Below are 12071 nucleotides of genomic sequence, written 5' to 3' on the forward strand. Positions count from 1 at the left end.
ACTCAGTCTACCTAACCTCCGATCTCAAACTCAGGCCCAAAATCTTTTTGTTTTTTTGGGTTTGTTTGTTTGTTTTTTTTTTCTAGGTAGGTCCTCCCTAGTCTCCTCCTCCAGGGACGGGAGGGGGCGGAAGGGGGCAGGTCACGTATGTTTGGGAAATATGTAGGTCAGTGGAACGTTTCCTGCACTTGTGCAAAAACAAGGGGAGGGCGCTTTCTCTCCTGCTCCCCGTTCCTCCCCCAAAAGCTAAGCCCACCTTCTTTCCCGCGACGGAGAAGCGTGCGGGGGAGGGGGACGGGGCGGCGATCCGAGCGTCCCTTTTCATCTCTGACCCATTTCGCAGCTTCACATTCGCGCGCCGGCGGCTCCCGCTCCCCGTGGCGAGAGATCCTCGCCTATTCTTACCCAAGCGCCGAGCGGAAAAGGACCTTCCCCGCGCCAGTATCTCCTGCGCTGCTACGCCGGGAACTACACGCTTCCTATCCCCGGCTGGAGACGGGCGAGCGGGCGGCCGTGCGGAGGCTCCCCCCATGATCTGAGGGGAGCAGAGGGGCGCCCTGGCCACTCTCCCCGCCCGGCGCCGCCTGGGAGGATGCCCCCCTCTGGCCGTCGGGGCAGCAACTTTCAGACGAAGAAGAGCCTCAGCTGCAGCCGGCGCGCCTGCAAGTTCATGCTCCGAGGGAAGCCCGCAAACTCCGTCGCAGCCGCAGCAGCCCCGCGACGCTCGTTCCCCGCCGTCCTCCTCGGCAGGCTGCCGGGCGCCTCTGTGTCTGTGCCGACCCCCTTTTCCCGCCGGCCCGCTGGCACTGAAGCGGAGCAGGAGCCCGGCATGCGGCGCCCCCTCGCACCATGAGATACAGCCGGCGGCGGAGCAACTCCACCAGCGACTCGAGCAGGGAAGAAGCGCCCGAGCCCTGTTCCGCCGGCGCCCCGGCGCGCGCGAGCGAGAGTTGCCCCGGCAGCGGCTGCGGCAGCGGCGGCCGCCCCGGGGAAAGTGGCCCGCTCCGGCTTGAGCGCGGCGGCAGCAGCCCGCGCGCACAGGTGGCCACCGCGGATAGCAGCAGCAGCGGCGGCGGCGGCCTCTGGCGCCTCCTGGCCACACGCGTCCACCTCCCGCGGCACAGGCACCTCAGGTAAGCCAGCCGGGCGACGCCTGACACAGTGACACAGATCGGCGGCGGCGGCCGGGCACCCGGGCCCGCCTCTTCGCGCGGCGAGCGTTGGGGGGCGCCGTCAGGGTTTCTCACAGGTGGCATCGCCTGTCAGGTGAGGTGGCCTGGCATAAGAACTCTCCCCACGGCCAGGTTTTTATTTTCCTGAGAAAGCCAGGAAAATTCCCCCCTCCCCGTTTCCCTCAAGGCGTTAGTGAGAAATACACGTGGATGTATTTGCACAACCGCATTACAAGTGGGATTGTTGCGTCCTTTGTACGTGCAAAACTAACAAACTAGAGGAATGCCAATGGGGAATGCAGCCATTTTCATCAGTGGCTCTTGATTCACTTTTGGCTTGCTCCATGTTTGTAATCCAGATGTGGTGCCTGCATTGGCCAGGATGTGTGTTGTACTTTTAACCCTTCTTAAAATTGCATAGGAGCATCATTTGAAGGTGCACACAAATAGCACAAGGAGCCTAAGGGGTGCTTTAGAACATTGTTACAAAACTAGCCTGTGACTGTGAGGCTTAATTTTTGTGAATGTGGCGGTGGGCTTTCAGAACATCAAATTGTGTTTTTTCCCCAACCAAATACAATAAGCATCGACATTTCTATCTGTTTACAGCAGTAAGAGCTACTGTCTCAGCAGCCCTTACTACTGTAAGCAAGAGCAGTATTAGACTCGTACGACAAGTGGAAAGCATGAGGGAGAGGGGGGAGAGAGAGAGAAGGAGAGAATGGTTAAGGCCACCTGGTGAACTTGTGCCAGGGTGGCCTGTTAGGGATTTCCTGGTTCACAACTCTTAGCTGTTATGTTTCATTAATTTCCCAAAAGCATATTCAAGCAAAGACAGATCATTACACTGTAGCGATTATAGCTGGTTCCTAAAGTTTAAGACTTTCCATCTCAGTCTAACCTAAGCAGAATTGTTATGAAATAAACAATATCTTTGTTATTCTTTCAGTTGTTTGTTTAAAGAAAGGGATAGGGATTAACCCTTTAAAAAAAGATCAAATGTATGGCTTGTACCAGGTTTCTCTTTAGAGGACTACTAGGAGACAATTGCATCACAGCAATGAATCTGAGGGACTTTCTGGTGATTTTGTTACTCTATTACAGCTCTTTCTATGACGACCAGTTCAGGAGTAATGCAAATACTTGTTCAGATATATCTGGTACAAACTTATTCCTCCATACCCCTAGGAAAAGCTAAAATATCCAGGTGTAAACAACCCCTTCACCGACTTTGGAGAAATGTAAGTGGGATTCACATATTATATTTACTTGTGAAAGTGGATCTGATAATATAGGTAGAACTATGTTTTGGTTATTGCAGACTCTGGCATAACTTTTTAGAAATTCCCATTAAACTGATGTATTGTCTAGGCAAAATTTCTGAAACAAGGATGCATATATGCATTATTTCTATGCTTTGACAGTATGCAATAGACACACTTTTGTCAATAAAGAATTCAATTTGTCGCTGTTCCGCCCTTTATGTATTTTATGTTTTAAAGTAGTTGCTTTAGCTTCTGAGTGCTTATGCTTGAACAGCAAACAGGCAAAGCACCTATATTCACTTTAATAGCTTTATTTGTTTAATATAATGGGTAGAGACAGGAGATAATTACTAAGTCCTCATGTAACACTAACCCATGGTTTATTTAAACCATGGTCTGTTACCCTATCCAGGGTTTGTTTGGCAGATAAATCAATCTTGTTGCTGGTCATTTGCAGGTGTGCAGGTGCCCACTTAAAGCAGTCTGATATGTTTCATCTTGTCAGTTATCAAAGGAAGCAGCAAAACAAAGTAGAAACCATACATGGAAATTGTCAAGACAATTATCAGCTCTCAAAAGTAAAAGAAGTGGGTGGTAACAATATTACCTGCTTAGCAGTGTAATTTTCTGGCTTTTAAATATTTTACTGACAATTCTCAATGTCCTCTACCTTTTCAATACTTTCCTGTCTCCAGTTGCTTCAGAAAAAGGAGATATCAACTCAGCTCCATCTTTTTGAATTCCTTTTATGGAACTTAGTGCTTTTGTTACAGTGGTACCCTGAGCATTAAAAAAATATATACCTTTATGTTATACTTGCAAATATAGGGGCTGGCAAGCAAATGGGGAAAACATTTGTGTACCTGCAATAACTGCTCTATTACTATACAGGTATACAGATTTCCTTCCATTCACCTCCCCGCCCTTACATTGGCGAACATTCTTCCATCATTTTCATCCCAGCATTAAATATATTTCTCAGTCCAAATGTGTTAAAAAACACAAAACCCCTTAAAGGTGGCATAATTGAATTGGACAAAAGGGGCACCAGCATTAGTAATACTAATACCCAGTCCCCTTCAGTTTCCTCTTTGGGGTTGTTTTTAGAACTGTCAGGGACCTACAATAACTATAGCGATAAGTGTTTCAAAAATGCAGTGGGCAGGTTAATATCTTCCTTTTCCGTTGTAGCTGGAAACTTGATGAAGTGTTGCAATGGTAGAGCATAATAAGACTTGTCAGTTCAACACTTAAAAGCCAGAGTAATACTCTGTTAAAAGTGTGATATTGTAACCAACCCATTTCGCAGCTTTCGTTTTCAGTTGATAGCTGGCAACTGTGTACAAATTAGCATACCGTATTTTTCGCTCTATAAGACGCACTTTTCCCCCCTCAAAAGTAAGGGGAAATGTCTGTGCGTCTTATAGAGCGAATGTGTGTGTGCCCGACGCCCGGGACGCTGCTGGCCCGCCTGCACCACGTGGCACCACCTGGCTGGCACACGCTTGGCGTGCTCTGCTCCAGCCCCCCACCTCCGGCACAGGTGAGAGCTGTGCGGCTCAGGGGGAGCGGTGCAGAGGAGGAGGAGCTGCGGACTTTAACCCGCTGGCTGCACGGAGAGACGGACTGTTCACCCCCACCGCCCGGGAAGACCTGCCGCCGCCACCGCGCCGCCCGGAAGACCACCGCTAGCACACTGCCGACCTGGCTGCACCACGTGGCACCACCTGGCTGGCACACACTCAGCGTGCCCTGCTCCACCCCCCTCCTCCGGCGCAGGTGAGAGCTGTTAATCACAGGTCGGTGTGTGTTTTCAAATGGCAACCCATCTTTTAATGAAGCCCATGGGGAAGTGATGGGGAATGTGCCTGTGATTATCAGGAAGCTTTCCATGGATCCCTCCTCTAAAAACTAGGTGCGTCTTATGGTCAGGTGTGTCTTATAGAGCGAAAAAATACAGTATATGCAGTTTACACTTGGCATTCTGTTATCCATTTCCTTTTGAAATCTGGAACTTAATAGCCATTGACAGGGCAGGACTATGCATGTCAAGCAGATGTAAGTAGTACATGAACAAAATTGCACAGTTGTCTAAGATTGGAAAAAGGTGGTGGGCCCATGATGGTAGGTCTAAAGTGCTACTTGGGGATGGGCAAGTTAGCTAAGAGGGGCAGGGAGTTTTGCTGTTCTTGTGGAATGTCTGCTGGGTTTGCATAACGTAATAACACATTGTAAGTCAAACAACCTCCAGAACTAGTCATGTGTTGTCAGGGTGGCTTGTTGCTCCAATATAAGCCACCCTGTGGGAAGCTGGTCTGGATTCCCCTAACATAGTAAGCCACTATGATCAGTTACCCACAATGGGTTGCCATGTCATGCAAACATAGTCATGCTGGAGGTCAAATACTGAATTCATGAAGTGAGGCATGTCATGGCAACTATAAGAAGAGGAGAGGAGAGGCATCTGCGAGATGAGAAATACTGTGCTATTTAATAACTGATGGTATTAAAAACATATGGGAGTGTCTCTTTAGTTAAGCTGATTTGCAAAAAACTAAAAATGACACTTGTTGATCCAATAACCTGAACCTTGGCATCAACTTTCCACCTGAGGAAGTCTACAATTGGGCACAATTTCAAAAATTTAATAAAAATGCCACTGGTGCAGTATGTTAAAAAGTGCTAACAAGTGACACATTTAGCCTTTCTGCGCCAATCAGTGGCACAGGATATTATTATTATTATTATTATTATTATTATTATTATTATTATTATTATTAAAACATTTTTATGCTGCCCCATTCGCCGAAGCCTCGGGGCGGCTTACAACAATTATTATAGTTTTTAATACTTTATGTATTATAGTTTTTAATACTTTGTTTGTGGAAACTACTGATGCAATTTGTTTGGGGTTGTTGTGAGTTATGCCTTTCATTGGATTGGTAAAATTCTGAGTAGCAATTCAAAAGTTAAGGTTTTTTTTTTCAGCTAGATTAAATCCTACGGCAGGCTTTATGACAAACTTGCATTATGTATACTTAGTGTAATTCAGAAGCTAGAATGCTGCTATTATTCCAGCATTTTGAAATGACTGCAGAGATCATCTGTTGTATTCTGTGTACAATGTTTATTCTCTTAGTTATGGAACATGCCTCACACAGACAGGCTCCTCGGTACTGCACAATCTGCTATTGTTTGATGGGGAGGGTGGATGGGGGACTTTAACTCCTCCCCACCATGGTGCCAATCTGAATTATCGCCCACACCTGTAATATCCATAGCTTAAAAAGGCATCTGGTTGTAATGTAAGTGTAGGTGTAAGGAAAAGGGTTAAGGCATTATCTTTCATTTTGTTAAGTTCCATATATTTATTAACTGAAAAAAAGGAGGTGTCCCCCTACAGCTATATATTTATAGTAGCATGTGGTTTGATCTTTGGGAAGTGCAGGAATGGACTACTTGGGTGTGGGAAACAGAAGGATCAGGGCCTCATACTATCTTTCTTGACAGCAGAAATGCAGCATTAAAGGCTCTGATCCCTGATTTTTCTTCTCAGATGGTAGGTAAAAGAAGCCTGGAGATGGCTGACTTTCTGAATACAAAAAGACAATACGAAATCACACTCCTGTTCTTTTCTGGGTGGTAGAAGAACATGCAAGAACCATGTCTCATACTAGGAATATATATACATTAATTGCATTGAATATGCATTTGTACTCCTGCAGTACTCAATAAGATGGTTGTGAGAATCAGGTCCTGTTCAGTTATTGAGCTTGTATGTAAGCCCTACATGCAAGAACGCATAGTGAGAATGAGTGCACAAGCTTCCCTCCCCTCTCTTACTGTTCTTGTTGCCATACATGAAAGCTAATTGTCTGCAAGTAAGAGCTTCTTCTCTTTGTGGATACCCTCCATGTGATCTTAGAATCCTGATGCTACGCATAAGTCAATCGTTCCCAATGCAGTTTTCCTTTCAGCATTCTCAACAGGGAGGAAGAGGTGGCAACTGAAATAAAAGTTAGTTGATGTTGAAGTTGGGGGAAATCATTCAGCCTGAAAGACATATTATTGATGAAGAAAGAGAAGTAGACAAATAGGCTATGCCGAAATCCTCTTCTGGCTTACTCAGAAGCAATCCTTTCTGAACATACAGGGACATAAGCTTTCATTTGTATCTGTCTACCAAGTAAATTACTTGCTTGTGTTTTGGCTTTAGTTTATTTGTTTTCAGAACACTCTAACAATTTCTAAAAACCAGGGAAATTGAATTACAAAACACCTGTGCAGATGTAAGGCCAAGGTTAAGTTTCTCTCATGTTGCTCAAGCTCCACAAAGTCAGGATATTGGTAGCTAAGGGTGGTGGCTTGATGGATGTGCCCCATGATCAGCAAAGATGCTGTGCAAGGTCATAAATTATGCTTGCTTACAGATGGCAAACAGGCATTGATAAACACGGGATGAGTTCACTAGCACAGGTATCTGCAGGCACCTGAAAACATTTTTACAGTTTCTTTGGATTTAGTTTTTCAATATACTTACATGGATTTGTGTAACATGCATACAACTTTTAGCAATTATACATAGGCTTCCACAGAAACAGACCAAATATCCAAATAAGCAGCCATTTGAAGGTGATGTCTACATGCTACCTCTTCATATATCAAAAGCATTGTAAAGTCCTCTGTCATTTAATTATAAGCGGCAAATGTTTATCTTTCTAGTTTTGTAATACCAATCTTTTAGCTGTCAAAAGGACACAGAGAATTCATTTCCCCTTCCATTTGTAAACTTCCACGAAGGAGGTAAATCATTTTAAAGAGTGTATACATCAGTGAATATTAATGACCATTTTAGAGGGATCTATGTAATAATCTCTTCCTAAAAAGAAGGAACTACTGGTCTTTGTCAAAACTTATTTTAAAAGAAGCATTAGCTGTAGTGCACTGCCAGCAATTAGCAAGATTCTTCAGTGCATTATTAAAAAGATTTTGCAGTGTCCAATGGACAAAAAACAAACTTGTACTGACTAAGACACCGCCTAAGCACCATAGATGTTCCACTGGTTAGGCATTTTGTAGTGGTGTCCAGAGCAGTTTCTTAAATTCCCAGCTCTGCCCTCAGGTCCAAAAAGGGTGAGGAACCCTGTTCTGTCCAGAGGGTAAGCTGAGAGATGATGATGTACAGCATTTCTGTACTGCTGAATAGCCAAAGCTTTTTGGCTGATTTACAGAAGATTAAAACCTTAAATGCTCAAGATGAAACAATAGTACTTTGGAAGGCATAAATACTTTGGAATCTTTAATGGTCCCAAGAATGTTGTTCTTCTCATATAGACTTGAACCTGAAATACTAAGGGAAACCATAGGTGTACGGAGGGGAAGTTTTAAGCAAGCACAATTAGGCACATTACAGAACTTTATGACTGATTACAGGATATTTCTGTTAAGCATTACCTTTTTTGAGTTGTGTGGAGTTTGAAGGAACATGTGACAGGGCTGGGTGCTTTCCTATTGCATTGAAAGGCAGGTGATTACCCTAAGGTTGTGGGGTAAGCTGAAAGAACTGTGCCTCTATGGGCTACTACTGCAATATAAAGGTTTCTCTTGGCCTATGGAGCCTGGCCCAGTTTGGCTGGTTGAAGGTCCACAGGCTGATGGGAGTCTGCAATTCTGTAACCATTTACCTAGGAACAAGATCCAGTGAATTCAATGAAACTTGCTTCTGAGCACAGTTGAACAGGATTGCACTGTAAGAAGTATTACTATCAGATAAGAGGCATAACTTTTCTACATTCTGTTAAATCAGGTTCCTTATTTAAAATCATACATGTTATGTAAAGTTCCTTTGAACTGTGCACATATATTGTCCTTTTGGGTTTTAATAGGAGTTCTGGTTTGACCAAGCAAATATCCTGTTTAACAGCTCTCTTCTAAAATACCCAAGATGCAAATGATTTGTCCTGCCAGCAGCTGTGGATTTTTATTTTTTGTAAGTTATTTATGCTGTTTAGGGAAACCATCTTTTTTCTTTTCTTGCTTTGGTTGTCTGATAGTCAAGAAGACAAAAATATAGCATGAACAGTTTGGGCTGTCATGCTTAAAATCGATTCAAGCTCTGAAATAATCTTTTTGCTTTTTGTTATAAGATGAGGCATGTAGGCCTTAGTAAATCAAGATAGTTGTTTTGTAGCATAAAGAAAGAAACAATTTAAACCTCTTGCTAGAAATTTGTTCTGTGGGATGGCTCATTATGAGTATAATAGGTGAGAAATAAGTTGGCCTTGGGCACGTGTTCTGTGTAATATTTATATTTTTTATTGAGGAGGCAAGAGCTTACAGAAAAAATAGGTTATTCTTCAGATTTTTGTATTATATGATATAGAATAATGATTCTTAAACTGCTTTTTTGTACATTGTGATTAATCAATATACAAGGGGTCTTTAAAAAGTTTCTGTATTTTTAAAACTCTTTTTATTAAGAATTTCAAAAACAATTGCATCACTTGTCTACATAGTCACCTTCCTTTGTGATGCATTTTTCCCAGCATTGTACCAACTTTTAAATGCCATCAGCAAAAATATATATAAAATATATTCATAAAATAGAAAAGTGTGGAAACTATTTGAATACTCTTGCAGCATAATCCTCTGGAAATGAGCACAAGCTTCTGAACTTGGAGGCTCATGCTTGCCCGATGTAGAGCAGAGGAAGAGACGATCCTCACCTCCCCGTTCCTTCTGCTTGCATTTAGCAAGAGTGTTTCCAAGGAGCAGGGAAGGGAGGTTGAATCCTGATCTTTCCACTCACCTCCTGTCCCTGTGAAACACTCCCATCCATCCATTCATCCATCCCTGAAAGTTTTTTCCTGACTTTGGAGAGCAGGTAGTGTCATTCTTCCAGTGCTGGCCATGAGATCAGAGTGGTATATCCAGCCTTGGATCTGGGAATCTGAAAAATCTACCGCCCCTCACCCCCCAACAGTGTCTAGCAGTCTCTTCGTCTGGTTTGTTTGTTTTTAATGATTAATGTGTTTTTTAAAGCAATGCCTTATTTATCTGCAACCACACTCCTACCCAACAGGCCTTGTCATGAAACACTGGCTTCACAGGATTCAGGTTTTGGGAGTGTCAGATAATATATATTCTGGTTTCCAGACTCTGCCTCTTTGTTGATAATGATATTTCTTATTCTTTTCCTTCTCCTTATTTGAACAGATTTATTAGTCATAGGACGAGAGAGAAGAGATGGTGTAATTTCATTTGTTTGTTTCAGGTCCTAAAGGTTATATGGCCTACAGAATGGCCTAAGAAGATATTAGGAATCAGTTTGTTTAGTCTAGTTTAAAATTTAGTTTAAAATGCCCTGATCTGACCAACAAACAAGCTGCATTTGTCTGTTTTAACGCTGTGGCACATTTTGCTGGAAATTTATTTTAAAAAATGTTAGTTTTATTTTCTGCCATAGTGTGGCCCGCTGGAAGGCATCTGGGGGCCAAAATGGTCCCTAGACCTCCTGTAGCTGCTCACCTAGGTTCTGGAAGAGCACCATCTGCATACCTTTATTGCTTTGGCTGAGAAGTTTTATTTGTGTGCGTCATTTCCTCACACAGATTAAGTTCTTGACATTTCTTACTAAACAACAGGGAATATTTGGATGTGCTTACAAATTAGTTGAATAAATTAAGTCAAATTAAGCAAAATTGTCTTTTATTCAGAGTACAGAAACTAGAAGCTCTCCTATGGACTTACAATGAGGCTAGTTAACCTTCTTTGAAGTGCACTAGATACCCCTTCAGTAAGTTGATTGTTGTCATGGCAATGTATTGGTCAAAAATCAGAAGCAGGGTAGGGAGATGGAAATCTCCTTGCATTATCGTGATTTAGATATATATAATAAGGGACTGCTCTTAATGTCACGCAGAATAGACAAATATTTTGGTTGGCCCTTTTAGAAATGCACAGAGAACATTCAATTTTGAGTCATTTAAAACATGCAAAATTATATAGTTAAACAGTGATAAGATAAGCCAGAGTAAGGTATGATGGGAAACATTTAGGTAAATCAAGGTCAAGCTACATGTGATGCTAAGTCATGTGTAAAGTTTTTTGCCTACCTTTTTGCTCTGGTTAGGAAAAGGAGCTGAAGTCTATATACAGTAGGTGAAAAAGGGTCATTTCAAAGAATACTCTATAGCACGGGTTTTAAACATGAATTTAAACATAGAATTGCTGCCCACACTGTACTGAACAGGGACCATAGCAATTGCTTGTTTAGCTCATAAAACTAGAAGAATAGGATTTTCTACCATTTGAGAAAACATTCCCACCAACAACTAGGGCAGAAATGGGTAAGCTGCGTTTTGCCATATGTTGGACTCCAGTTTCTATTGGCCCCAGGCATCATGGGCTGCAGTCAAGGTATTTCAACAACATCTGGATGGCCAGTGGTATTACATTATGGTCTGCATGAATCAGCTGAGCATAAAACAGGCACGTGTGCTTCTGTAGTCTTTGGGTTTGCACCAGTGCACAGTCTTAGTAGACGCTTGGTGTCATATAAACAATACCCGGCTCAGGTAAGTTAAGGATGCTTTAGGGTAGCAATGTTTTGAAATGAACATTAAAAATGTTCTTTTTAACGCAATATCTCTTTTGCATTCCTTTATGAAATGCTTTGTAATTCAGAAAAAAGAGATGAGGTGGAATAACTTTGAACTTCTTGTAGCTAATTAAGGATATAATCCTATGCATGTTTAGATAATTCCCAACATTCCTCAACTAGCATGGTTTGCTCATGGCATGTTGGAGATTCTAGGACATTTTCCTCTCTAATCACTCTAAGAAGATTCATCTTTCAGCAGTTTTTTTCTTAACAGAATGCTTTACGGATGCTAAATGATTATCACAGATGCTAAATGGCTATTTTTCCTCTGTGTTCTCTCCAAAGCAGGACTGGGAGATCCACATGGGGGATTGGATGAGGCTGGGGATTTGGGGACACAGAATAGTGTCACCCCACTAGAAGTCAAGGAGCACCTCAGGGCACTGGACATTACAAAGATACCAGGCCCTGATGGGTTATACCTGAGGGTACTTAGGTGGGGGTACTCACACATCCACTGGGCTCCATTGTTGAGGCTTCGTGGAGAACAGGTGAAGACTGGAGGGTGGCATCAGTGCTCCCAATCTTCAAAAAGGGTGGTAGAAGGGACATGAGGAATTACAGGCCAGTTAACCTTACATCCATTCTAGGGAAGATGATGGAAGGGCTCATAATAGTGAGAGATCTAGTAACCCTAGATAAGGAAGGGAGATTGGTGGCCACATAACACAGCTTCTGCAAAAACAGGTCCTGCCAGATGAACATTGTGGAATTCTATGACAAGGTTTCAAGGTGGCTAGATGGAGGGGATGTGGTGAATGTGGTTTACCTGGATTTCAGCAAGGCCTTTGACAAAGTGCCACATGATATCTTGGTTGAGAAATTGAGGAGTTTTGGGATAGACCTATGCACTGTCCGATGGATTAGGGTATGGTTGATGAATTGAAAGCAGAGGGTAACTATTAGTGGAGATTCATCGGGATGGTGGTTGGTGATGAGTGGGGTCACCCAGAGCTCTGTCCTGGGACCCAT

The 12071-nt window shown here is 43.0% G+C and overlaps 1 protein-coding gene across 3 annotated transcripts in view; it reads left to right on the plus strand.

Moving 5' to 3' along the window:
* Nucleotides 1–996: 996 nt before the first annotated feature.
* Nucleotides 997–12071, plus strand: part of NPAS2 (neuronal PAS domain protein 2) — a 77305-nt gene continuing 66230 nt past the window's right edge. For 2 of the 3 annotated variants that reach the window (XM_044433853.1, XM_044433860.1), the window contains exon 1: nt 1052–1133. The gene's annotated coding sequence lies outside the window, so the exon portion shown is untranslated. Of the gene's footprint in view, nt 1134–12071 lie in introns of all 3 variants that reach the window. The other variant, XM_044433866.1, reaches the window with a different exon arrangement.

Source organism: Varanus komodoensis, unplaced genomic scaffold (assembly GCF_004798865.1).
Source record: "Varanus komodoensis strain SLA01 unplaced genomic scaffold, ASM479886v1 scaffold1, whole genome shotgun sequence".
NCBI lineage: Eukaryota > Metazoa > Chordata > Lepidosauria > Squamata > Varanidae > Varanus > Varanus komodoensis.